Source organism: Ambystoma mexicanum, chromosome 11 (assembly GCF_040938575.1).
Source record: "Ambystoma mexicanum isolate Mex_15411 chromosome 11, UKY_AmexF1_1, whole genome shotgun sequence".
Taxonomy (NCBI): Eukaryota; Metazoa; Chordata; class Amphibia; order Caudata; family Ambystomatidae; genus Ambystoma; species Ambystoma mexicanum.
In genome coordinates, this window is record NC_090934.1 from 762,076,426 (window position 1) to 762,103,249 (window position 26,824).

A 26,824-nucleotide genomic window follows, 5' to 3' on the forward strand; every position below is an offset into this window, starting at 1 on the left:
AAACATTTTCCAGAAACGTATTAACGTTTTCCAGATTTACTAGCCTTTTTCCTCAAACGAAAGGCTACATTAAGTCACATTTTCAATTGTCATGGCCACGGATATTTTGGGGGTCATTGTAAAACGAGCTGGAATGCATAATGGAAGTGTAAAATCAATGTGTAATGTTGTTTATGGATTCATTTTGTGCGCCATCCTTTTTTCATATCCTTCCAAAGCTGAGGAGGGCCACGGAGCAGCGTTTGATTTCCGCTGTGCTTTCCTCCACTGTAGAGCGCCACTTTTCTTTTAGACATAAAACAAATGGATTCCTGTGCATTCCGCCTCGGAGTAGCACCCGATTGGGAGCAGTGTGATTCCTTAGACAATCGTTTGTAAATGATTTCTGCAAAGTCTAATTTTCAGGGGTGCTTACTTTTTACAAGCCACAGTGCAATAGTAAAGAGTAATGGTGATTTAGCCTTGTTTAACTCTTTACTTTTGCAGACCGCCCAGCAAAAGCTGACAATTGAATGCAAGGGACCCAACAGCACATAAGTGCTAACATTGGCGGAAATTGGCATTCAATTTAAAATCACCCCCATGCTGCACCTTATATTGTAAACCATTTATAGGGTAATCACGAACTCCTGTATGACAAGCATTTGTTCTGATGACGTGCCAAACGATTGTAGAAATTCCTGTTTTCTCCCTTGTGGCTTTTTTCTCCATTCAGTTCATCAGAATGAATTTTTGGTTTTTATTGCCTGCAGTAAATTGCACTTATGCAATGATGTTTTTATTCCCCATTTCTCAATAAAGTTTAAGTGGCGTGTTTACAATATACTAACAACTAAGGGCTTTAAGTACTAACGTCAGCTTTCAGGAAACAAGGAAATTAATAGCTTTGTCCCAATTCCAATGTGGTTTCTTTAAACGACTGTCTTACTGCACCTTGCTCCAACCATGAAAGAGGGCACGTTTCCTCACTCGTGCGTCATGGGTTATTGCATTCCGTTTACTGATCAAAAGAGCACAGGGCCTAGACTCAAGCGATAACATTGCAGTTAGTCATATGGCCCAGAGAGAAACACAATCACAGGAGTCTGTTTCATTGAATTTTTGCACGGTGCAAAACTTTAGAGCAGTGACAGGTGACATTTTTTAATTAGAGAGCACACACCATTCCCACGAATGTGCACAAGCGACAGAACATACATAGGGAGCCCATACTAACCAAGGGGAGTTCAGGCGAGCACCCCAGAGAAATATTAAATAATGTGATCAAATAGTGAAAAATGGTATAAGACACAGTTTACAATAAGTTTTGTAGAGTAACACATGAAAATATCCAATAGACACAGGTCACCAACAGTGCACAGGAACATTTTCATGATGCGCTTGCCTACAATATATGCCAGTGTAAAAAACATTTTCTTGCTGGCTATGTCCTTGTTGACTATGCCAAAATATGCCAGTATCCCCACACATGAACATACTCATGTTTGTCCATAATGGCAGCAATGATACTGTAGGAAAACATGTTCTGCTGGCTGCCCCAATGTTATCCCCACATAAGAAAACTCATCAAGTTTGCTTTGCCCATCATTCCACTGTAAGAGAACATGTCCATTCTGGCTGCATCAATTTAACCGCCCCATGTAAAAACACTCTTTATGTAGGTTTTGTCCATAATGCCACTAAAATGCATGCTACTGTAAATAAGCATGTCCACACTGGCTTCACCAATGCAGCTCCACTTCACATAAACAACACCCATCATGTTGGCTTTGCCCATAATGCCAGCCAGGAAACAAAATGCTATGCCATTGTAAGAAAACGTGTCCATACTGACTGCATTAATGTAGCCCACCTACCCAATGTAAAAATACTTGCCATGTTGGCTTTGCCCATAATGTCACTAACAATTCTATGCCACTGTAAGTAAACATGCTCATAATGTCTTATCAATGCCCCCCTCTCAAATACAAATACTCCTCAATTAGTTTTCCCATAATGTCAGTAGAAATGCTATGCCACTGTAAGAAAACATGTATTTACTGGATGCACCAATGAAGCCCCTTCAGCCTAAGAATACTCATCATATTGGCTTTGCCCATAATGCCACTAACAACACCATTCCACTACAATAAAATATGTACTTACTGGCGGCACCAATGTAACCCCCCTTGACGTAAGAACACTCATCATACTGGCTTTTTCCATAATGCCATCAAAACAATGCTAGGCCTCTGTAAGAAAACATGACCAGACTGGCTGCACCAGTGAAGCACCCCCAACATAAGATGATTCGCGATATTGGATTTGTCCATAATGTCACTAACAATGTAAGTTAAGATGTGCATACTGGCTGCACCATTGTACCACACCCCTCATATAAGAACACTAATCTTGTTAGATTTGCCCATAATGCCACTAACAACACCATGCCACTACAATAACATATGTACTTACTGGCTGCACAAATGTAACCACCCTTGACATAAGAACACTCGTCATAATGGCTTTTCCCATAATTCCAGCAAAACAATGCTAGGCCTCTGTAAGCAAACATGACCAGACTGGCTGCACCAATAAAGCACCCCCAACTTAAGAGGACTCACCATATTGGATCTGTCCCTAATGTCACTAACAATGCTATGCCACTGTAAGTTAAGATGTCTATACTGGCTGCACCACTGTACCACACCCCTCATATAAGAACACTAATCTTGTTGGATTTGCCCGTAATGCCATTAAGAATTCTATGCCACTGTGAGAAAACATGTCTTTACTGGCCAGAACCATGTGCCCCCCATGTAAGGACACTGATATTGGATTTACCCCAATGCCAGTACAAAACTACTGGGCCACTGTAAGAAAACACGTCCCTACTGCTGCACCAATGAGCCACCCCTCCCACATAAGAACACTTATCATGTTGGCTTGCCATAATGCCACTTAAAATGATATGCCATTTTCAGTAAACATGTTTTACTGGCTGTGCCAGTGTATCAGCCTCCCTTAACACAACTTATCATGTTGGCTTTGTCCATAATGCCAGTAAAGTTAATGCAGTGCCACTGCAAGAAAACATGTCTGTACTGGCTGCACCTATTAAACCTCCTCCAACATAAGCGCACACATCATGTTGGCTTTGCCCATTATATCTGAAAATACTATGCCACTGTAAAACAACATGTCAATTCTGGCTGCACCAATGTACCCCCAACATAAGCACACTTATCATGCTGAATTATTCTGGCTGTACTAAATTGTGTCAGTGTTTGCCCTCGCTGCTGGCACACAAACACATGCACACACACACACACACACACACACACACACACACACACACACACACACATATGTACTCACTCATTCACCTGCATTAATACATAGACAAAACACCTTACATAAATGCACGCATACAGACATAGGACTCGAGGACTGAGTTTTGCTGTGGGTGTAGTTATGGCCTGTACTTCATGATGTGCTCATATCTGTGTCCAATGGGGTCATGCCAAGACTGCCTCTTTGATATCCATATTACCTACATTGTCTGATGGAGTCATTATACCTATGCTGGCTAATGGCATCTCATCATTGGTGCCTCATAGCGGCCATTACATCATATACTGCTGATGGAGTCTTATTTTTAGATCCAATGGAGGCATTGTTGTGTTTACATGGGCTGTGGGCTGGGGCTAGCCGGGACAGAGCCCTGGCAATCTCCAAAAATGCAGTCAAAGAGCTGCATGGTTAAAGGGCTACCTGTGGAGTCAGCGTGTCTGATTAGAAAAGATGGAGAGGCATCAGCATATGCCGATGCCTCTCATTCTTTCTAATTGGAAACACTGACCCCCGAAGGGAGCCCTATAACCACCCGACTCACTGAATGAAAGGGCTACCTACTGGGCATTGAGACCTCTCACTAAGAAACACAAGGAGAGCTGGGGCGCACTGCTAACATTTCTTTTGGTGCACTTGTCTCTCCTTTTGTTTCTTAATCATAGGCTCCCACCGCTACAGGCAGCCTGCCAGTGGGTCGCAGAGCCTGTGATTTAGGAACAAAGAGGAGAGGCGGGCACATCAAAGAAATTATAGCAATGCATCCCAGCTCACCTGCTTGATGCTCACTGCCTGGAAGCCAAGCAATTGCCAGCCGCCCACCCGCCATAGGCGAAGGGGGGTGGCTCTATTTAGGGGGCATGGCCTAAGTACGTTGGATGGAGTGGTGGGGACAGCCCCTCACCACCCGACCTATCCTTATGTAGGCCTTGCCTCCTATCTAGAGTGTCCTCCTTGATTCTGCCTCCCACTTAAAGCCCTTTGGGAGGCTACATCTGGTGGTAAGCGCTTGGGACTCAAGTTAATAAGCCCAAGCAAAGGATTAGATCTCGACACTGGCAGCAGATCATTACCACCCAGAACAGACCATTGAACTCTGCATCATTTCTAATAGGATCCTGCATTAATGTCAGAGATGCTCAGACATTGATTATGTGAGCAAGCAGGCGTGGTGTGAGTGTGCACCCCATGTTTTCACACCAAAATACCAACCTTCAAAGATGATGGGCATGGCACCAAGGTGGACATGGCAACTGTGGCTCTGGTCACTGCCCTTCATTTGTTTTCTTGGAAGTGGACAACAATGGATAGAGCAGCTTGAGGGCTAGTGGGTTTGAATCAGGGGTTCGAGGTCCAGAGAAAATGGATATCCATGGGAGATGGAACGCATGCTTTGGTGAATAAACCCTGCATCTTAACAACAATGGAAGTCACCTTTCTTGATGGTGATAATTAATTATAATGTTTGTACTTCTGAGACAGTTTCCTAGTTTTCTCCTTGCAAGACAGTTTAGTTTTCACTCTGGAGATGGGCTTAGTGCGAGATTACCGTGTGCCGCACAGTGTTTTTAGATTGGCTTTCAATTATGCTGGCATACCAGCGGTGTTGGCTTTGTAGGTGAGACACATGGTCTGGCCACATTCTTTTTTCTTGGCCTTTGTAGAATTCATCAGTTGCCTTGATGTGGGCATAGGTGTCTGACTCTTAAGATAGCACAGGTCCCTATGGTTTTCAGCCTGCAGAATGCATAGCCCCATCTGCAGGCTGTTGGTACCCTCTATGGGAGTTGATCCTGCAGCAGCCTAGGAGACTCCCCAGAAGCTTTGGTCTTGCACATGTAAACCCGTATTTACTGTGGGTTTTCTATGAGCATGGTAATTATGCCACGGTGTTATGGCTTTTCATGTTTATTTACACTCTTGTAGTATTGTATGTGCATGCAAGCGTTTTTCCTTTTGGCGTGCAGAGAGGGCATGGAACAATGATGGTATGCTCCACCAGCAGGGGACCAGGATTGTCTGTGAGGTGATTTCCCCTCAGGGCTATTTCTGGCCCCTTGCTGGCGGTTATCATTGGAGAGTCCCTGCAACGGATAAGTGGTTGAGGGGACCGCTAGGGGGAGAGCAAGGAAGAGGCGAAGGGAGACAGGAGCTTGAGTCTGCCTCAGAGGGCATCCCGGCCCTCTGTATTCCATTGGCGGTTCCTCCCGTTGGGCTGCCTGCCAGGCGGAAGCCAGTATCTCTCCCCCACCCGGGGTCGAGGGAGTGTGCCGGGGGCCGCAGTAAGGGTGCTCTGGCGGGCCTGTTCAACCGGCCAGCCACCACTACCGTGAGAAACAGAGCGAGGTAGTGGGTGTGCTAAGAAGTTTGAGTAAGGCAGGAAAGGGAAACATTAAGAACGGGCCCCGAGCCCTGCGTGAGCCACTTGCCGGCTTACACGTGGGCCGTGGAGTGCCCTGACAGATGACAAAGTCCTCCTCTCCTATCCCATTGGGGACGCGGAGAAGCCTGTGAGTTGTCCTGCGCTCCGAGGAAAGGGAGCGTGACGGGTTAAGTTTGAGACACCAAGGAGAAGGCGTTGTGGTGCCCGGATAGGGACCTTTGGAACATCCAGACCCGGGAAGGACTGCTCGCATGGCTTATGTGGCCAGTCCTATGTCCTGGTTCATATAGTGGGGATTGATCTGGGTTTGGTGACCTGACAGCTCTGAGGGGAACAGTGATTCGACACACCCCGTAGTTGGTACACTTCACCCGTTCTGAGGGCAGAACTGTATAATTCCCTCTGGGATGGTGCCGAGGGTGGCCCTTTCCATAACGCAGTGCTAAGGAGGGGCTACGGCCCAGTGTCTTGACTGGGTAGCTTGGCGTAAGGTGGTGTGAGTGTGGTACCTCTCAATGGCAGTTCTGTTAGCCACTTATTTTAATATGTATTTACAAAAGGTGAATCCGCACTTCCTCATGTTACCTAGATGATGTATGTGAATATTTAGTACCTCAGGTGAATGCGCACTTCCTCATGTGATCTACATGATATATGTGAATATTTAGTACCTCAGGTGAATGCGCACTTTCTCATGTGACCTACATGATATATGTGAATAGTTAGTACCACAGGTGAATGCACACTTCCCAAGTGATCTACATGATATATTTGAATATTTATTCCCCAAAGGTCAATGCGCACTGTCCCATGTGTCCTACCTGATATATTTGAATATTTATTTACCAAAGGTGAATGTCCACTGGCCACCAGGGGGTGCACGGATGAGATTTACCTCTGTGTGAGCTCTCACCCGACAGGTCCTTGAGGTGGACTGAGCCCCCACTTCGGACCCCCCATACACACAAAGCGGTACATGGCTGGGTGAAGATATAACCCCCCCCCCCCACTGAGCGAAAACCAGACAAAATTCAGCCAAGAATTCATGGAGAAAAGATCCTCCACCACGCAAGTTAGAAGGCAACTAACTCCTGCACGAAGCTCTCTAGAGGAACCCCGAAGAGCCCACGGCTGGGAACCACGGCGGGCCGTGTAGGGAGCCTAGCGATACCCCCAACGGGCAGACCACCACTCCCTGACATGCCGCCACTCCAGACGACAGTGGCGGAAATTGCTCCGCAGAAGTCAGGACCTGCATTCTGCCCGAGCATTGGCGTGGCACAAGTAACTCCGATGGACCTCCCTCCCGAGTGACACAGAGAAGAGTATCGTTGAGATCAGGGGCCCCAGACAGTAAATAGCATGCATCCACTCTGGACACTGGAAACAAGACCCAAAACGGGGCACATGTGGGGCAAACGCAGATAGCATTTCCATACCAGCACGAAGATACGCGGTGTAGTCAGCCTGCCCCTACCCCGGGCAAGCGCACACAGGGCCGCTACCTGAATGCCCATGTGCCCAACGGGCGAGGCTGAATAAATAAAGCCCCGGAGCACTGTGGAGGCGCCCGACGATGGGAACTGCTTCCAAGAGGATCCTCCAACGAAACTATCACGGGGTAGCCACAGTTATCACAAAGCATACCCAACGAATGCGGCTGAAAACTCCACGGAGGCCCGCACCCACCAGCAACACAAAGACCACCAGCCCCTAACTACAACAGCATAGATCTGCCTGGAGCCGACCAAACACCACACGCTCAGGAGACGGACTTAATTGAGTAAGGTAAATACAAACCATGCGAGTGGCAAACAAAGAGCATTATAAGCCCTGGAGTGCCACGCAGTGGGGGGACATTGTCCAGTGATGTCTACATAACAGAAACTGTCCCTGGAATCACTTTGAAGCCCCCTCAGATGCCGGTGCTTGAAAACAATAGTGGGCTGATGCTTTTACAATTCCTGCTGGGCTCCACAACACCGAAGGGAACAGAGAAATCCTCCTCTTTCACGGAACTGGACACGTAAGCAATGGAATGCACAGGTAGACGGTCCCACCACCGCACAAGGAAATTCTAGGAAACCACCTTCCCTCACGCAGCCAATAGATCTGAATGCCAGAACATAAACAACCAGAGGCCCACCAACCCCACCTCTGCAAAGCATGTTAATAATATACGCAGTGAGTAACGGAGGGAGACCATTGAAGCACTGAAGTCCACATGGAGGTTTGTGCCCTCCTCTGATTAATAGACTGTATCAGCCTACTAAGTATAGGTAGTCTCTCGGCCACCAGCAGGACGGAACAAGTGGTGGAGGACTACAGCAAAGGTTGCTCAAATCGAAACGAAGAAACCAGTATAATGGGAATCCGCCCTCGGCTCCACATAAGATGCCTTAATCACCTGAACACTCCTGGAATCACTCTGAGGCCATCAATACCGAGTATCGATATGGAGGGTAGGGCCCCCGGAAAAGGGGGGAGTGCCTCCTCCAGTGCCGCAGTCACCACATGGACAGTGAAGTAAAATTAGCCAAATGCGTCTATTCCCCACCATTACTTACCGCAGACGGCACAAATAAAGTGATCATGGATACCTCCGGGATAGAAGCAGCGGCGACAAAGGGAGACATTGCCGCCCTCCTGAGTGAGATAAAGACCATGGGAGCCAACCTAGGCAGAAAAATAGTTAACACAGCGGATGGACAAGATTGAGGAACGACTTGAGGGTGTCGAGAACAATCAAGCTTCCACACCCTTGAATCTCAGATGGACTTACGAATAAGGGAAATAGAGCAAAGAGAAGAGGAATTCCGGCTAAAAATCGACGACTTGGAAAATCAACAGAGGAGAAATAACCTACGCTTTTTTGGTATTCCCGAACACGAAGGCGAAACAGAAGGAGACCTCAAGAAAACGATCCATGATATTATCAAAATATTGGTGGCAGACGAAGAGATTGACGAGCCCAAAACGGAGCGGATACATAGGGCCGGAGCTCCTACAGGTGGACCGAGATCCGTCTTTGCCAGGTTTCACAGATACCACGATAAAGCTAGGATTCTCGAGAAGGCCAGGACTGGAGGGCTACTCACCCTTGGAGGCGCAGAGATCACTATTTTTCAGGATCTATCATCGTTGGCCTTGATATGATATGATATGGCATTTGGAACGCGCCTATACACAAGTATTTCGAGGCGCGATGAGGCAGGGAGGGGGGACAAAGGGAAGACAGACAACGATCTTACTAGGCCAGGTGTCATTCAGATCAAGCAAGTGCATGGGAAGAGGGGAAGGGAAAGTGCAAGGGGAAAGTGCAGTACAGGGGTAGTAGAATAACAAGATAAATAATAAAGGGCCAGCTGGTGGCAGCGCAAGGTAAGTACAGACAAGTGCTGGGAAGGGGGCTGAAGGGATACAGAGACAGTCCCGCAGTGCAGGGGTTGCCAGGGATGCAGTGCAGGGGGAGAGTGGCTGGGCCAGGGACCAAGATCGGTGACAGTGGCCCAGTTGCAGATTCAGTGCAGTTTCAATCAGGAATTTAGCAGAGGAGAGGGGGAGAGAAAGCAGAAGCAAAGAGGAAGGTTTTGAGGTGCTTCCGGAACCGGAGATGGTTCTCATCAAGTTTCAGGGAGGCAGGAAGGCTGTTCCAGAGGGAGACCCCTGCTGTTGAGAGAGATCTACCCCAACTCGTTGCTTGGAGAAGCGGCTGACCCTGAGGGAGTTGGAGGCGGATGAGCGAAGAGCTCGAGAGGGAAGATATTTAGGAAGAGAGAGTTGAAGTTATTTTGGCCCTTGGCCCTAAGGCAATTGTGCAGTCCTCTCACGAAATGGCTCAAGGAATGAGGAACTAGATACAGATGGGGCTATCCCTTCTTCCTCTCTTTTGAATATGGAGGCAGGAAAATACGACTGTAATCGGAAAGGGCGATTCGTGAATGCACCGCAGAACTTTTGGAAACACGCCCGGAAGGCGAAAACCGTGAGGAAGCAGGACATAATGGGAGGCAATGGGAACTCCAAGGTCCACGAAGGAAAAGAGTTAAGGGATCGAGGAAATACAGATGAGGCAATGCTACACCCGAAGGAGAACAATGAAAAAGGTGATCGCTGGAGTGAATTCCGCACATCGGTTGCCAAGAAATGAAGATGGATGGCTCAAGAAACTGAGTGTTCCGAACCGTTCGTGGTTCGAATGCAGAGGGAGCACATTTTGTCAGGATGCTCCTCGCAAAAGAGAAAACAGACGACCTGTTGACAATATGTGGTGGTATCACAAGAGACACCATATATCCTTTCAAAGAGTTAATGTGATGTTCCGGGGGAATGGAGGGGGGAAAACGGGAAGGGGGCTCAAATGTTATTGAGAATGTTTTCTGAAGACGGACCGTGAGGTAACGGTTCCCACTGGTGGTCCGACGTCAGATCAATAATTCCAACCGATCCAGATCAGAAGCCACCAACCAGGGATGAGGGATCTAGAGGAGAGGGAGGGGAAAGGGGTTGGAGACAGAATTTTTACTGAGACTTGTAAGGGTGCATGCACGGTTGATCGACATTACATGGTGGAGTCAACTATGGTTGAAGGGTCTTCCAAAATGTATGATAGCAAATGGCTGCAGACACAGACCAACGGGTAGGAGACCTCCTCAGGGTGGGTATATTCAATGTTAAAGGGCTAAATTCCCCAACAAAGAGATCCTTAGTACACCGGGAATTCTGAAGGGGAAAACCAGACATACTTTTCCTACAGGAAACAAAATATGCCAAGGGAGAGGAACAGAAGCTCCTAGGGGCACAAACAGGGATAGAATTCTGGGGATCTGGACCTCTGAGACGAGGAGGAGTGGGAATACTCATCAGGAAGAGACTAGGCTTTACGATCTCAAAGACATGGAGGAATGTTGAGGGGCAGGCCTTACTTGTTGCAGGCACTGTGGGAAAGGTAGACATCATACTCGCTACCATATATGCCCCCAATATGGGTTAAGTACATTCCTAACCAAGCTAGTCGCCAAAATGATGTTAGAAGCCACTGGACTTGTCCTCTTAGGGGGCGATTTCAACCTGTGGGCAGACCCTAACCTGGATAGGAAAGCAGGTAAAATTGAAACGAGGGACCCCACTGAAGGGGGGCGCGGGGAGATGACGAATATGTTTGATATATATGGCTTGAGAGACACATGGCGGCAACTCCACCCAGAAGAAAGGGGGTATAATAGCTACTCTGCCCCTCACAATACCTTTACTAGGATTGATTACATATACGTAACGGAGGAAACACACAATGCTACTATAAGGTCGGATATCGTCCCGATCACCTGGTCGGATCATGATATGGTCACGGCCGACATTGACTGGTATTCATTGCCTAGGAAAGGAGGCAGTTGGCGGTGTAATGAGACACTCTGGAAAGGCCCCGTTTTTAAAACGGAGATGGAAACCGAGATCATTGACTACATTAAGGTGAATGACACCGGGGAAGTCCCCAAGTTAACAGTGTGGGAAGCGGGGAAAGCGATCTGGCGAGGAGTCCTGATTAGAGAAGGGGCTATTAAGAAAAGGGAAAGAAACTTGGTCTAAAACTAACTCAGGAATGAGATTTGTCGATTACGCAGGGAAGCGAGGAAAGACAACACCGGGAACGCGGAAAAGATATTGGAGGCAAAGAAAAAAAGAGAAGAATTGCGCCTCCTAGAACACGGACTGATAGCCCAGACAGAAGTTCTATGAGAAAGGGGACAAGGCAGATTCCTTACTCGCTGCCAGGTTGCGTGCCCAAAGGATAGAGCGGAAGGTAATGGAAATAGAAAACCAGGACACCTCCTGCACAGCAACCAATACAGACATCCTGAGGCATTTGCCACATTTTACGAGGCCCTATACAGATCGGAAACCCAACTAGAGGAGTTGGATACTGATCGATACTTGTCCTCTGTGAAAATCCCTCAGATAACGTATGACGAAATTCATGCATTAGAGGGTCCGATAACGGAAGAAGAGGTTAAGAATGCGGTTAAGAGATTGTCACTAGACAAATCCCCTGGAGAAGACGGCTTCAGCGCCGGATTCTATAAATCCTTTCTTCCCTCCCTTCTCCCTCTTATGGTGCAACTCTTTAATGAGATCCTAGACAATGGAAGAGCCCCAGACTCTTTTGTCCAAGCCCTTGTTTTGGTGATCCCCAAAGAAGGTTGGGACCCCAAGCAATGTGGCTCGTATCGTCCCATATCCCCACTTAACGTCGATGCAAAAGTATACACCAGAATCTGCAGCCCGACTGTAGACGTACATGCCACGTCTGATACATTCTGACCAGGTCTGGTTCATACTGGGTAGACAAGGAGTGGACACCATGAGAAAGACTCTACACTTAATCAATGAGTCCCGAACCATGAGGAATGATCCAGCTCTCCTCTCGGTCGAACCGGGGAAGGCTTTCGACAGGGTCGAATGGGGTTTTCTGATGGCAGTCCTGCGCAAGGCGCCAACAGGTCCGAAATTTAGGGCGAGGAGTACAGGCAGTATACGCATCACTCAAGGCCTCAATCTTTGTCAATGGTGAATATTCCCGCTGGTTCGAACAAGGTAGAGGAACGCGACAGGGATGCCCTCTCTCCGCAATACTCTTTGCCCTCTCTGTGGAGCACCTTGCACCCTCGGGTCGAAGGACTCAGACTGGGAAACATGGACAATAAAGTAGCCTTGTACACGGACGATCTACTCCTCCACATTTCAAACCCCATGTCCTCCATCCCCAGAGCAATCCAGCTAATTAAAGAGTATGGTGCCTTCTCTGGTTTCAAAATCAATGAGACCAAATCAACCCTATTTCCCCTGTATGAGACCACACAAGCAGAAGTCGATAGACTCTCCTCTCTGGGCCTTATGCTGGAAAATGTTAAGTTCAAATACCTAGGCATACAAATCATGAGAGATATTACCAAACTCTATGAAGCTAATTTCCCACCCCTCCTCCTAAAGTTCCATGCGGACCTAGCCAAATGGAAGAAACTCACAATATTGTGGATGGGTAGACTTAATGCAATCAAAATGGTATGTCTTCCCCGCTTTCTTTACCCCTTCCAAATGCTCCCCATACGTATACCGAACACCTTCTTTGATGTGGCCAAAAGGGCCGTAGTGAAGTACCTATGGGAGGGTAAGAGAGTGAGAGTAGCCTATGACACTTAAATGTTACCTAAAGATAAAGGCGGAACGGGACTACCAGACCTGAAGAAATATTACGAAGCTGCCCAACTTCGAATTGTGATCCCCCACCTCAGAAATTGTAAGGAACCTCAATGGGTCGCAATGGACAATCACTGTTTGTCCCCAACAACGGTCTCAGAGTGGTTGTGGGTTCCAAGAAACAAGCTAGGGCGGAGGTTAAGGGAATCACCCGATACTTGGAACCATATGAGAAATATGGAGAGAGAGAAGGGATATACAGCAAATAACTTCATGGCCACCCCCCGGAGCCATCTCTGGGCTCCCGGCATTAGAGAGAATATTCCTAATCTAGACAGATTTCAATCCTGGTTTGAAGCGGGCTTGGAAAGGGGGGGTCAGCTATGGCAGAATGGGTCCTTTATTTATTACCATTTTGGAACTGGAGGAGAACCTCGGGCTGCATCCCCTCCCTGTCTTTCACTTCCTGCAGATCAAGGGAGCTCTGACAAGGGTCGAATGAAAAGATAAAGTGGATACAGAACTCACCCCCTTTGAGAAACTGCTGTACTCCAGAACAGAAATGAAAGGGTTAATATCCGCCATGAGAATTGGTTGAGGCAAGGAGGGGTTCCACGTCGTACCTGAAGAATAGATGGGAGTAGGACCTGAGAGAGGAGATTGACCCGAATATGTGGGCTAGGATGTGAAGGGCTGCCCCTCAAGTCTCTATAGCTAGCCAGTACAAACTACATGTGATCAAATTGCTACACAAGTGGCAAGATGACCCCTACGACTCTCTAGACTGTTCCAGTCACTAAGTCCACTATGTTGGCGTAAGTGTGGTGCAATAGCCGACTAGTGGCACATGTGGTGGGACTGCCCCAAAATCAGGGTCTATTGGTATGAGGTCCTGGGGTGGATCAAAGATCTTGATGGAGTCCCAAGACTTGCAGATCCCCTTTTGGTTCTCTTCGGATTCGAACAATGTGATGACGAAAGGGAGAAAATCAGGGGCCTAGCAGCCCACCTTCTATTGGCGGCCCGCGCCACCTTAGTTATTAAAGGAAGTCCGAACAAACACCAAGCAAAGGCGAATGGATTACTGTAGCATCAAACATATGTGTTATGGAAAAAAATCACTGCAACTCGGCATGGAAATTCAACCCAATGTGACATGTTGTGGGGAGACTTCGCCAGTAAATACATGCCAGAAACCAATCAGTAAACTGCGCAGTGAAAGTAAAAGATTGTGCCCTTCCCCCCTGGAGAGGACACTCTAATCTGTTCTGTTGGAAAAGACATACATAAAGACCCAAGGATCCTTTGTCCAAACAACCCATGTCAATGTACTTACCGAATATGTTATAATGTGCGCCAAGCAAGTCTCTACTCTCTATTTCTTGAAAATGTATTTCTATAACATGAGAAAGGGGGAAAAAAGTTTTTAGGGGGGGAGACGGGAGGGAGAAAGTTAGTTTGAATAAAGTACATGTTTTCCTATTTTGGGGACGAAAATGTTTCACAAGAATATGATCCACTGGATCTGCTTATTGTAAACTGTTCAGTAATACCCCTTGTATAACTTGAAAATTTCAATAAATTCAAATAAAAAAAAGGTGAATGCGCACTTCCTCATGTGACCTACATGATATATTTGAATATTTATTTCCAAAGGTGAATACGCACTTCCCATGTGGCCTACATGATATTATTGAAAATGTATTTACCAAAGGCTACTGTGCACTTTCCCATGTGTCCTACATGATATATCTGAATATGTATTTACAAAAGGTGAATGCGCACTTCCTCATGTAACCTACATGATATATGTGAATATTTATTACCTCAGGTGAATGAGCACTTCCTCATGTAACCTACATGATATATGTGAACATTTATTACCTCAGGTGAATGCGCACTTTCCCAAGTGACCTAAATTATACATTTGAATATTTATTTACCAAAGGTGAATGTGCACTTCCCATGTGTCCTGTCCTACCTGATATATTTGAATATTTATTTACTAAAGGGTAATGCGCACTTCATCATGTGACCAGCATGATATATATGAATATTTAGTAACTCAGGTGAATGCGTACTTCTTCATGTGACCTACATGATATATGTGAATATTTAGTACGTCAGGTGAATGTGCACTTCCCAAGTGACCTACATGATATATTTGAATATTTATTCACCAAAGGTTAATGCGCACTGTCCCATGTGTCCTACATGATATATTTGAATATTTATTCACCAAAGGCTAATGGCACTTTGCCATGTGTCCTACATGATATTTCTGAATATTTATTTACAAAAGGTGAATGCGCACTTCCTTATGTGACCTACATGATCTATGTGAATATTTAGTATGTCAGATGAATGCACACTTCCCATGTGACCTGCATGATATATGTGAATATTTAGTATGTCAGGTGAATGCACACGTCCCATGTGACCTGCATGATATATGTGAATATTTAGTACACCAGGTGAATGTGCACTTTCCCATCTGACCTACATGATGCATTTGAATATTTATTTACCAAAGGTGAATGTGCACTTCCCATGTGTCCTACCTGATATATTTGAATATTTATTTACACTTTCCCATGTGTCCTACATGATATATCTGAATATTTATTTACCAAAGGGTGACCTACATGATATATGTGAATATTTAGTACCTCAGGTGAATGCACAATTTCTTCTGTGACCTACATGATATATTTGAAGATTTATTTACCAAAAGGTGAATGCGCACTTTCTCAAGTGATTTCAGTGCTAAATAAGTGTATATTTAGATAAACAAACTGTATGCACCAATTCCCTGGGGCCCACACTTAAATGTATGAATAGTTATTCAGCTAATGGTAATGAAAAAGGCCCCACAGGACACACTGAGAAAAAAAACCTGAGATCGAAAAGGTGTAATTAAATTATACCAAATTTGATGAAATGAACATGGGGAAAATAGCTACTTTCCTGTATTATGTGAAGGATCCTCTATTAGGAGCTCAGTAAATAATATTGCTTATGTGTGACAAAGATTTGGTCAGTCTGATAAATATATATGAATTAAAGCAGTCTCCGTTTCTTGCACAAAGCCAGACTTTGTCTGTTTAATCAACCGGGGCACTGGGGTAACTGTCTCCTATATGGAGGGAACTCCCTTTGGTCCAGACTAGGGTCCATCCACCATCCCCTGGGTACCCCTGGTATGCAGATGTGTGCAGTGAGGTGTCAGACTCATTTGCTTAGATCTCCTACAGGTTGAAGCCCAGGCATACATATACAGAAATCAAATAAACAAGGGAGAGTCACCTTACACACAGTCCCTTCTTTTACTGCCTGTCTTCTTGGGCACTCCCTCCTCCTTATCATTTCCACCATTCTCCTTTCTATTCTTCACCTCCTCCCTCTTCTCTTTGTTTCCTTTTTTTCTCTCCCACTCAGAATTCTGCCATGCTTTAAGCTCATCGACCTCCACTTACCTCTCTCTAACTCCCTTTCTGTCTTTCTTTCTATCTGTCTTTATTCTCTCCCTTCTTCCTACTTAAAGCTCTTTTACTCCTTCTCTGATCTTCTCTATCTGTATCTGTCCTCCTCTTCAGACACCATACTCCACAATTCCACATTCCTCTGTGACCTCCTCCGTTTTTTTATCGCTGGTTTTGGAATCTGTGTATGTGTACTGTGGTTGGTGTTTGTGGCAGGAACCACAAGTTTCTAATGTGAAACAAATTCACTAATGTAGCATGTCACGGTTCCGCAGGCCAAGCTTCCTTTAAATAGGTCCACCATCTTGATTTAAGAGTCTGAATCATGGCAGTCTCCAGAAATGAGCAACATAGGGTCCCTTCTGTTTCAATGAATGTGTAAGGTGTGTCGATATGTTGCTTCCTGAAGAGCTCTGCAAACTGTAGCAGGCATGGTCCAGGATCATGCATTTGTGTCTCTCGCAAAACAATACCTCTCCTTTCATGCTATTGTGTTCATGGGCACCTGCGGTTGGAGGACCATGATCCATTGATGCCTTTGCTCCATTTTCTGCCAAATGTTTATTTATTTATTTATTTATTTATTTAGTATTTGTAGAGCGCACTACAGCCCACAGGCAACGAGGCGCTATAAGGACATTTTAAGAAGGCTTGCTTGAGGGTTACAGTAAGCGGCCCCAAAAGGTATATTTAAATACATTCACTTAGGTACATTTGCATGGTTACAGAAGATACACATAGATCTATGTGTACATTTCTTTAAAGCTCAGCATGGGAGTGAGTGGTCACATGCTGACCCACAATGAAGATGCAAGGTATAGACTGGGGAGGCTGTGGTACCCACTATATACCTTGTTCAGGGCCCAATTCACAGAGTGGGTGGTGGTCCCTACACCTGTGGCTTGGCCTCCCCAGTCCGAACCGCTAGCTTAAAACATGGGTAGTGGGTCTATTGCTCGACCATAAACTGCTCAAAAATATTTTGCTTGTTTGTTTTGCTCCAATTTTAACACCAAAATATAGATGGTGGGTTGGGGTCAGGCAATATGCATGGGGGTGGGGAGTAGGGGTAGCGAGGAGTAGTGGGGGACAGCAGGTGCTCTCCCCTCACATTCTGCGGTAAACAATTTGAGCAAAAAAACAAGAACAAATATTCTGTTTTTTTCGAGCAATAGACATACGTCAAAAACATGGGAGTTTGTCACATAAATCCCCACTTCTGTGTAGTCGCCATATGGTGTGTCCACCGAGTGGCGACTTAAGAAGTTTGCATTTGGCTGGAAGCGTTGTTCCTGTTCTTAATGTCTCAGGTATATGGTTGTAGCACCAAAGCTGATGTCACTCATGGTCTCGCTTTCCTGGAAAACATGAAAATACATCTCTGACTAAAAGACCTGCAACTTCTTCTTTGTAGTTGGTGGGAAATTAATCTGGACTGCCTTGTTGTAGGTGTACGAGGCCTTCCCAACTCGTAAACAAAAATAATTGAAAGTGGAGAGGGCAAAATGAGACTTCTCTGCATTAGCTTTAAAGCCCACTACTCATAAAGTTGTGTCATCAAATGTAGGTGCTGTATATGTTCACCCAGGTATAATTATAGATTGCAATGTCATCCAGATAGGCCACACTGTACGCCTGGTAGGGCCAGAGAACTTGGTCCATTAAGAGTTGGAACGTGTTGGTACACAAATGGGAGTACTGTACAGTGGACAAGGGTGCTCTGGGGTTGAAAAGGCACACTTTACTTTTCTGGGACGAGGGGAATTTGCCAGTTCCCCATTTTGATATCCTGCATTGATGCATTGATGCATTGGCGGATGTTCCTATCCTGATCAATCGATCTTCAGCATAGGGTTGGTATCAAAGCAGGGATCTAATTTACCTTAAATAAAGTGATGTAGAAATGCAACTGATTCCTGCCTTTCCCACCAGAACACAGAGGAAGACCCCAATCACATTCGAAGGTTTGATGACCTTCAAATCCAACATCTTTTGGAATTCATCTTCCTTAGTCAAAGATGAATGGACTTCTCTGGGGGCATATGCATCCAATACAGATAGGTGGTGTTCCAACCACTTTTACAACCTAACCATTAGCAACTACTCAGAAAAAGAAAAATAGGGAGTAAAAATACTTCCAGCAAAACATAGGAAAATGATATATAGAAGCTTGCTCCCTGCTTTCACCCACACTGCTCCATGGATCTGTTTGGACGGGTAGTGCCTTAGGAAGAAACTAGTACTTTTACTGCCTGATCTGAAGAGGTAAACATTTATCTTTTTGGGCATGAATCACTAGCTGCAAAGAAATATTACAAATACATTTCTGTTCTATAGTTTGAACATATTTTTACTTATTTATAAAACACTCCCATTGGGAATGGGACGTACTTTGTTACTCCTTTTTTACTCCCAAAGAACTTGGACAAAGGCATCCCAAATTAATTGTCCAAGCACAGAGAACACGGATTGAGATGTAGAATAAATTCAGATTGAGATTAATGTCTCATCAAGACACGTGACAGAGTTCCATGTGTGCCCTTAGTGGTCAGCAATGCATGCATTGAGAAAGTGCCACAGTGAGGTTATATAAAAAAGTGTGGCAAGTAGAGATGGTATCTCAGTGGTCCAATGTTATACTGTCTGAAATGGTCGGCTTGTTCTCTGGAATTAAATGCCTGTCCTAGTTAAATTGTTGCCACAGTGGTGTCGCATATAGTTCTTTCAAATATTACGAAAATTCTGTAAAAAAATAATAAATAAGGTTTGCGCCATTACTAAAGCGTGGATATGTGTGGATTTGTCCCTAGACTTACTGTCCTTCTTAAATGTCCGCCCCTAACTGTGATTAAGGGATATGTTTCTTAATTTCATCTTCTTGGTGAAATCCAACAAAGAAACAAGAGAAATTTGTTGTGTGTTTCCCTGTTGGCCAGACAAATAGACTCTGTATGAGGAAAATCGAGACGTAACTGACCAGTGGCTAACGCGTATGTGTAACTCCCTATTTTGCTTACCCGATGGTTAGAAAAAAGTTGCGAGGGCTCAATACCTGTTGGCGCGCACGTGTGGAGAACACAGGAGGTGATACGGAATGAAAGATATGGATGTTGGTGTGACATGACGTGCAGCTCCTCCTGCTGCTAGTCACGTCACACGTACCCGCGCATGCTGGAGACAATCACCATGTTTCCGCATTCGTCCACGTTCGCCAACATGTTGTTTGTCAACAATAGGAAAATGAAAGTAAACGCCGGCAGATGCCACGTACATATTCTAAATCTTGATGTTCCCTTATTATACATAGGGCCTCATTACGACCCAGGCGGTAAGTTACCGCCTGGGCCGTGACTTTACCACTATGGCATAAACTACGTTTACGCCATGGTGGTTGGCGGATTTACCGCCCCATTCCAACCTTGGCGGGGCGGTAAATCCCCATTTTCCCATTTTCCCTTCCCCATTCCCATTTTGCCCCATAGGGCATAATGGGAGTGGGGAAGGCGTTAATTACGCCACCGTAAATTACGGTGGCGTAATTAACATCAAGGTCCCTTAGCGCCATGGATTTTAACACCTGCTAAAAGCAGGTGTTAAAACCTCCATGGCGCTAAGGGACCTCGGAATCAGGCGGTAAGGGTCGGCGCTGTTTACGCCGCCGTAAAACCCTTACCGCCTGAGTCGTAATGAGGCCCATAGTCTCGAAATAGGAACTTAGATCACAATGAAAATTTCATGATATTATGCATCGTGCTAATGTTAAGTGAATGACACACAAAAAATACTTGCTCACTTCACGTCGCAAATAGTAGCTAACAAAATTTGAATTCAAGAATGGATTGGAAAGCGAAATAATATTGATGATGCAAATCTAAACACATTAGAGTATGCGTCAGAGCAAAGTGTGCGTTTCCGTCTGCCGGTCAGCAGACCATGGTCTGTGCCCATGGGGGATATATTGGTTAGGCTCATGGCATATGTCTGGCGACGTTAGTACAATGGCTAACCATTACATTGGTTAAGATACAAGTAAGTGTAGATGTATGAGCGGATTGCTCATATAAATCATTGTTGCCGAAGATGCTGTGTGAATGTCCACGCTTAACAGAAAGAGTGATAACCATTCATATTTTATATGATTTTGAGGTTTTGACATTATCACTATTGAACATGAAAATTAGCAAAATAATTCATAATTCATAATTACATTTTCACATTATCATTTGTTTGATATACAGATAACAGATATGGCAGTCCATTAACAAAGTAACTCATAAAAAAACATACATCTCATGGTCAGTATTCAGACCAACATTTGTAGAGTGCAGGTAGTAAATGCATTTAGCTTCAATTTGCCTTAATCTGATTTGGGTGTTGCCAACCCTCTTTCCCTTCTTAACTCTTGCAAAAAACCTATAACACGTAAATCAGCTTTGTCAGCTAGTTGATGTGAGCGCTGCTAGTGCATTGCAAGCGGGAGTTTAGGTTCTTGGTTGTTTAGGCTGGCAATGTGTTCTCTGATCCGAACACGCAGTTGTTCAATTGTAGAGCCAACATATACTTTACCACGCATACATATTATAGCATACACAACAAATGTTGCACGACAATTGATGCAATCTTTTATCATAAATTTAAGTCCATTCTGTTCCATAAATTTGATGCTGTACTTGTGTGCATAGCTGCACATAGAGCAGTTACCACATTTGTGAAAACCTATCACTGGACTAAGCCACCTAGTGCCTTTTGCTTGTTTCTCATTCTCAGGCTCGAGAAATGATGGACTCACTGTGTCTCTGATTGTTGGTGCTTTTGTATAGACACATTTTGGTTTGTCAGCAATGAAAGGTCTTATGTCCTTATCTAAGAGCAAAATATGCCAATGTCTTAGGAGGAGTTTATAAAGACAGTGAGAATCTCGTGAAAATTTGGTGATAATATCTATAGTTTTAGCATGCTTAGTTACTTTAGATGCTGGTTCTGTCAAGTGTTTTATATTTGAGCATACGGCTTCTGATATTGTCTCTGGAATATCCTCTTTGGCTGAATCTTTCTGCCAGTAAGTCACACTCCCTAGCAACATCTTGATCGCTACTACAATTACAACAGGACTTAAGGAATTCCCCACCCGGTATGTTGTGTATGGTTGATTACTGATGACAGCTTGTAGCGTGAAGGGTTGAATGAAATCTGTCAAAGTCCTTCCCTGTTCCGGATCATCAGAACATCATCAATGAATCGTTTCCAAAGGATAATATGGTTGGAACATTCCTTGTTATGGGTGATATGGGTCTCTTCAAACTGAGCCATGAATAGGTTGGCAAGCGATGGGGCATACTTAGCACCCATGGCTACACCCTTGGTCTGGGCATAGTACACTCCCTTAAATAGGAAAACATTATTGTTAAGGGTGAATTTGAGGAACATCCTTAACATCTCAATATGTGTGCGAGGGGATGTTGATTCATTGCGAAAAGTATAGTCCACTGTAGAAATTGCAAGATCATGATTAATACTGGTGTACAGTGCTGTTACATCCAGCGACACTAGGAGAACATGTTCTTGCCATTGTATGCTTGATAGAATCTGTAGGACATGCGTAGTATCCCTAATGTATGATGTATTATTAGTACATACCTCTTCAAAGCATTGTCCAAATATTGTGATATTCCCTCTGTTGCCCAGCCAATCCCACTCATTATGGGTAGTACTTCTGGAAGTGTGTCATAGGTCTTATGAATATTCGGCAAGAAGTACATTGTGGGAATGGTTGGCTCAGTGATGCACAAATATTTATTTTCTTCATCTGTCAGATAACCCAAATGGTGCCATTTGTTAATCATTGCTGATAAATCCCCAACAACGTTCTTAGTAGGATTAGACTGTAGGACTCTATAACAATTTGGAGTAACTAAAGGTTCATTACCCATGGCGATGTAGCTCTGTTTATTAAGGAAAACAACATTGCCTCCTTTGTCCGCTTCTTTGATGACGATAGTATTGTAATTGGCTAGTCGATTAAGGGACAATTGTTTCTCCCTATTCAAATTAGAGAATCACCTGTTACTCTTGACAGTATTCTTATCCACATGTACATGGATATCTTGTATCACTGCCTGATGAAAGGTCTCAATTACATTATCTGTGCCAAAATAGGTTGTACATTTTGATTTAGGTTTGAGTTCGTCTAATTTCAACATTCTCTCATGTACACCTAGATCTTTACATAGCGTTGACTGGTCTGGAGGCTTGTCTACGTCAAAGCACAAGTATCCTCAGTATCCTGCATGGTGAGAGAGCTAAGGGGATTCAGAGGTGGTTTCGGAATATAGGTCTTGACTTGTTTAGCAAAAAATAAATTTGTATTTCAATTTTTGAACAAATTTAAATAAGTATATCTGGAAGTCAACAAAATTAGTGTCTGCGCTGGGTGCATAAGAGAGCCCTTTGTTAAGAACAGATAACTCTGACCTAGTCAAAAATGTTTCAGTTAAATTGACTACTAGATTGGTATTTGTTATCTCCCCTGTTGTTTTTTGGAGTTCGATCTAGTCAGAATCCCTCTGCATCCATCGTCTTCATCTAAGCGTCCCCGCCTGCTCCTTGTGTAGTGGTTGGTATTGTGGTATTGAGTGTAGGAGGGCTTGAAAATCTGACTTGTTTGAGAGTTCTTTGAGTCCCCTTTTTGTGTCTCCTTATCTGGTCTAAAAAACATTTACCTAAAATGGGAGTAGTTCCTGAACTAATGGTAACTTCTTCTTCTGAGTCTGGGTCTGAGCTGCCCGAAGTAGTGTTAGTGGTGTTCCCTCATGATTTGGAGATAATCTCATCATACTTTGCCTGGAATATGTAGACCCTTTCTTGACAATAGTTGTGATCATCTCTAAACTTTCTACAATTCCTTATCTTAATTTCACCTTGATATTCACTCAAAATCTCATTAATTTTATCGTAATTCTTTTGTTTGGTAGCTTCTGGATTACTCTTTTGAGTAATCTCTTGCCTCAAAATCTCTATTTGGTCTGTGACCTTAGTATGTTCTCTCTTAGCATGAGTGATCAAAAGTTCCACCATGTTCTTGGAGCTTTGGTTTAAATTCTCTTCCCATTTGTCAGCTAAGTCCTTGTCATCCGAATGATCAAAGTTTGGAAAGATTAGAATTATAAGGCTCATAGGAATTTTACTTGTATCCAAATAATTGGTAAGAGAAGCTATTTCCCAATATTTGTTCATTTCTTTATGGGAAAGTCTCTCCAATCTTATAAACTTCTGTCTTAATGCATCGGGTGTGTTAAAACAGCTTCTAAATGCATTGTCCATGATCCCATCAATCATTTTATACATGAAAATGTTTATGAAACTTCAATACATTCGGCACTTGTGTATGGATTTGGCCCGAACAGTTGTATGCCAAATTTGGTTAACCTTCATGGACATGAACAAAATGAACAAACATCTTGGAGCTAAACCTGTTTAGTTAAGGTGATACCTTTGTTACGGTGAGTGGTTGATTTGCTTCTAGCTTCAGCTCAAGAGGAGGAGGAGAGTGAACCTCTGCCTGACCTTCTCAGAGGCAAGCCTTTAGATAAGCAAATAGAAGGAGTTAATCTCTCTTCTAATCTGACTTCTGAACAACAGGAGGAGTGCAAAGTTTTGCTAAATAAATGTGCCCCCTTGCTTTCACTTTCATCTGGCTTAACCCCTTGGGGCCAGCATGACATAAACACTGGTGACTGTTTACCTGTCAAAAGCAGGGGTTACAGAATGTCAGAAAATGTAAGAACCCACATCAAAGGAAAGGTCACCAAGATTCTTGATCTCGGGGTAGTAGAACCCTCTACTAGTCCATGGTCTAGCCCAGTTGTGTTAGTACCAAAGGCAGGATCCAAGGAGTTGAGATTCTGTGTAGACTATAGAGCTCTAAATGCAGTCACTAAGACGGATGCCCATCCTTTGCCAAGGACAGATGAGCTGGTGGATAGACCTGGTTCAGCCACGTTCCTCAGCATATTTGATCTAACGTCAGGCATTGGCAAATAGCCCTGACAGACCATGCCAAGGAGAAAACTGCATTCCCCACCCCAGTTGGTTTATACCAGTTTAAGGTTATACCTTTTAGCTTAACGGAGTGTATGGAACGATGTGAAGTGTATGGAACGGTTTGGAGTGTATGGAACGGTTTGGAGTGTATGGATCAGTTTGGAGTGTATGGATCGGTTTGAGTGCATAGAACGGTTTTGAGAACATAGAACACTCTGGAGTGCATGGAACGTCGAGGTGCATGGAACGGTCAGGGTGCATGGAACGGTCGGGGTGCATGGAACGGTCGGAGTGCATGGAACCATTGGAGTGTGCTCGATCTCAAGCACCTAAGGTAAATCACCATTTCACATCTCCACGCTTACTCTCGTCTTTTACACCACCACTCAACTAGAACACAGCAATACTATGACACCATTCGGTATAGCTGTTCTCATACCATCACTTGCCCCATACTGCCCATCATCCTAACTAAACACAACTGGTTACGCACCCTCCAGCCTAGGCGTTCTCCTCAGGCCTAACACAGCCAGAATCGGTCTGGATAACAACCTGCCAGAAAGAACACATACCCTTGATCTCCAAACCACCACACCTACCGCTAAGAAGCAGCTATCACACGAATACCTGCTGCACACATACCCGGTGCTCACACGCAGCGTATGACTCTCTCTCTCTCTCTACTGACTTGAACCTCGGTTCCCAAGGGCATTCCACCTACCAGTGCCTTGAGATTATACCAATGGTACATAAGCGGCTATATAAATGCAAAATAACATAACATAACATAGGAAATCCAAACATTTTATTGATAAAAACGTTGACTTGCAGGCTACTTTTGGATGATATTTTCGAAACAAAATGTTTGTCACAGGGTCCCCGAGACTGGTAATTTTGGAAAAAATGTGTTAAAAAATGAAAAGGTTATTTAGAAAGCAAAAAAACACACTGTTTTCAACCTACTCTCATTTATTTTTGGTAAAGCCAAAGCACAAAAACCACTGGGTAGATTTGGACAAACTAAGAAACAGGTTTGGGGTAAATCCCTCCAGGAGTTTTTAAAACATTTGATGGGGAATAGGGTGCCCCCTTTGTCCAAGAAAATAGTTATATCTCCTATGGTGCTTTGCAGCAGAGAGGCTGAGAGGGTTTTCTGAAATGAAACTGGAAATGTTGGGAACAATATGTTAAAAAATGAAAAAGTTATTAAGAAAAGAAAAAATGCATTTTATTTTCAGCCTACTCCCATTCATTTTCCCATAGAGAAAAAGTGCAGTATTTTAACAGCTGTACCATGAAATCTGGTGCTCAGATTAGGACCAAATATATATAAATATAGGCATTGGTGCTGTGCAGCAGAGAGGCTGAAATCTTTTACTTGCTGGATGCATTTGGGTGACATTTTCCAAACATAAGGTTTGTCAGGGGCCCACGCCCCTAAATAGAAAATGCTGTGAACAATTTGCTAAACAATACAAATGTTATTAAGAAAACATAAAAACACACTTTTCAGAATATTCCAATTCATTTTCACATAGAGAATAAGTGCAGTATTTGAACAGGCATAGTGTGTAAACTGCTCGGCAGATTTGGACCAGATTAGAAACAATTTGTCCAGATATCATTGATTTAATTTCCTTGACTGGTTTGGGGTAAATCCATCCAGTAGTTTTTAAAACATTTGACAGAGACATGGGGGTGCTCTTACTCCTAAAAATGTTATATACATCGTCCTCAGTGCTTTGCAGCAGAGAGGCTTTTCAGAAAATGAAAATCCAACATTGATGCGAGCGATTCCTGCTATAATACTGGCAGAATGTGAGAAAGAATTAACTCAAAACAATATTTTGAGGAGGAAAAAGGATGCCATCACACTTTCGAATTAACTCCCCCATGACCTCAGAGAGTCTAATAACCTTTTTGACTTCAGAAAGAGAGTCAAAACTCTTCTGTTTATGTAGTCACTCCTAGGGGTACACTGATGGTTTAAAAGGACAGTGCTTAGATGGCCTGGCCGTAAGCGCTATATAAATACCAATACCAGTAGCCATAGCATTGGCAATCACATCAGGCTACAGGTATTGAGTGGGAAAGAAGACGCCATGGGAAGTTGGGGATTTGGAAGTAATTTGGGGAGCCAGTTATGGGTAGAAAATGTACGACTTATCCGTGGAAGACCGTACGAATCTATTGCGATTACAGCAGCCACTCTGCGAGATTTGCTCAGAAACAAATGTGTGCCATGAGAAGCTATGAGTGATAGGTGGTAATGGTAGAGGGTAGGGATAGCAAAAGCAATTGAGTGGAGTGAGGGGACATGGAAAAAAGAAGAGGGATTCATTTTCAGTGCCTGTGAGGATGTGGAAGACTTTTTAATTTTGAGAATTTTTTCCTC